Genomic DNA, 2,414 nt, shown 5'->3' with positions numbered 1-2,414 from the left:
ACCAAAATTAGGGATTCGTACAATATCGGGTTTTCCCGCTGTCTTCGATCCCGTCGTTCTTGCTTCCAAAACGTCCGTTTAATCAATCTAAGACATCTTATAACTATGGTCGAGCAACTTGTTCAACTCATAGTTCACTCACGATCAATTCTTCGACCACCTCGTTCTTCAAAATTTCCCTATCGATCTTTATCGTCTGCGATTCGACCACCAAGTTGATGCTCGACCAATCTTCTATCTCGACCATTCGTATCTCGAAGGGCGGGTTATCACACCTTCTGCCCCGGCGCCATGGGGAACTTGGCATTTACGTGCCACTTGCCAGAAATCATCATCTATGATGGCATTTACGTGGTGTTTTCCTTTGTCGGCTCCTGCCTCTCTAGCGAAAGCTTCTTGCCTCTTTATAGTCTCGCCCGTCTGAATTACTTGGGTTTCAAATTTTCTCACCTGAGTCCCTAAGGTCTCGATTTTGATGTTCAGATTGTTGTAGGCGGAGTCTAATTTACCGTTGATATCCACGGTGATTTGTTGTTGTCCCAACAGTACTCGATCAAGCATTTCTTCGATCTTGCTTTCCTGAGTCTGGGGTGGTGGATTTTGGTAGTAAGAGTTCGAGTAGCTTTTGTTGTTGTTGAACGGTTTTTGAAATTGTGAACTTTGGTTACTTCTTTGGCCATTTCAAAAGAAGTTTCTGTTTCCGCCCTGGTTTCCAAATTTCTGGAATCCGGTACCTCCGATGTAGTTCACATTTTCTTCTCATTCCGTATCTGCTATTTCTCCTTCAGCTGAACAGACTTGCTTCCTAAGAAGCTCGTGCACCACATCTAACTTAGCTATTACTTCGTCCATCTGTTCCTTTCCGATAGAGGCTACAGACTTCTTATGTTCAGAGTCAGTGTTTTTGGTGCTGCTGCTGTTAGCAAGGTTTTCGATAAGTCTCACAGCTTCCAACGATACTGTAAGGCGAGACCTCGGAAGAAAGTGCTTAACAGCTGCACTTCGTTAAATCCGTGGTGTGGACAGTCTTGCTGGAAGAACCTAAATCTAATCCATGCATCTTTGAAGGACTCTCCAGCCTTCTGCGAGAATGTGGAAATTTTGTTCTGAAGTTCTTTAGGGTGCGCCTCATCGAAGAAGTTTCGTAAGAAAGCATTCTTCATGTCGCTCCAGGATGTTAAAGATCATGTGGGTTGCTGCCTAAGCCAGTGCATCGCTTCTCCATTCAGCGTGTATCTGAAGAGCTTGCACAGCAGGTAATATTCGGGGACTCCTTCCATCCGAATAGCAGCGATTAGATCCTCGAACCGTTCCAAATGGTCCATAGGATGCTCGTGCGGTAACCCAGAGTAGGGTATCTGCGACACGAGGGTGTAGTATTGAGGCTTCAGCTCGAAATTCTGCTTCTGGATCTCCAGAAGTTGAATAGCTGATCTGTTGGAATAGTACTCATCTGGGCGATTGTAGTCGGCCAGTGGTTTCGATCGAGCGTCCTCGTATACAGGTTGAGCAGCTCCTGTAGCATCAGCATCAAGGATTACAGTCCCCTGAGCATCTATTTTCTGACCTGTTGCATTACGCAGATGACCGGCCTGGTCATACAGGTTTCCGTTCTCGTCCTGAGTTAGAATAATAATTTTTACCATTTTTGACGACACGGTATCGATCGACGTAAGCGGTGTAGTATCGATCGTTGTCGAACGATTGGGATCGATCGACGATGATGGTCTGGTGTCGGTCGACGGTTGGTTGTACGTATCGATCGACGACGAAGTTGTTGTGTCGAGCGATGTGGAACGTTGACCTCTACGGATGGTGCGTTCCAAATGAACAGGATCGTCTGAGAACAGCAAGTCTTTCTCCTTGTTGCTTCTGGTACCACTGGGCATGCACCTGAAAAGACAATAAAAAAATTATTAGAAAGGGGTAGAGAAAAGAATAAGAATCAATAAAACTAAATCTAACGGCGATCAAAGCTCCCCGGCAACGGCGCCAAATTTGATACCACTCAAATTACCCTAAGGAGTGTTACTCTCATCAAAAGAGGTTCAGATGTAGTACTTAGGGATCGAATCCACAAGGAGCTAGGGAACAATTAAATCTAGTGTTTATTAATTCTAAAGGTTGTAAATGTCTAAATGAAATAGCAATAGTAACAAGCGAGTAAATAATAAATGTAACTTGGTTGGAAATGATATTAGATGCAGGGCCACTATTCAGGTGTTGGAGATTATAATACCTATAGATGCCTAACTGTTGCATGCATGATATATTAGAGCTCATTCGCTTAACTCAGTGATCAGCTGTCGCATGTAGCACTGGTTAACAGACTAGATCTCGTATCTCAACGGTTAGTATGCAGACAACGAGAGAGTGTCGATCGATGGTCTATTAAGACGTCGACCGATACACCT

General features: G+C 44.3%; 1 non-coding gene across 1 annotated transcript; it reads left to right on the top strand.

The window, feature by feature from the left end:
• The first annotated feature begins 1,008 nt into the window (after positions 1-1,008).
• On the top strand, positions 1,009-1,114 carry LOC117126295. The gene has a single exon (XR_004448870.1). It is a non-coding gene; the product is annotated as a small nucleolar RNA R71 (small nucleolar RNA).
• The last annotated feature ends 1,300 nt before the right edge of the window (positions 1,115-2,414 follow it).

Source organism: Brassica rapa, chromosome A06, assembly GCF_000309985.2.
Source record: "Brassica rapa cultivar Chiifu-401-42 chromosome A06, CAAS_Brap_v3.01, whole genome shotgun sequence".
In the NCBI taxonomy this organism is placed as follows: domain Eukaryota; kingdom Viridiplantae; phylum Streptophyta; class Magnoliopsida; order Brassicales; family Brassicaceae; genus Brassica; species Brassica rapa.
The sequence above is the reverse complement of the archived record's forward strand: the minus strand, read 5'-3'. Positions and strand labels throughout refer to the sequence as shown.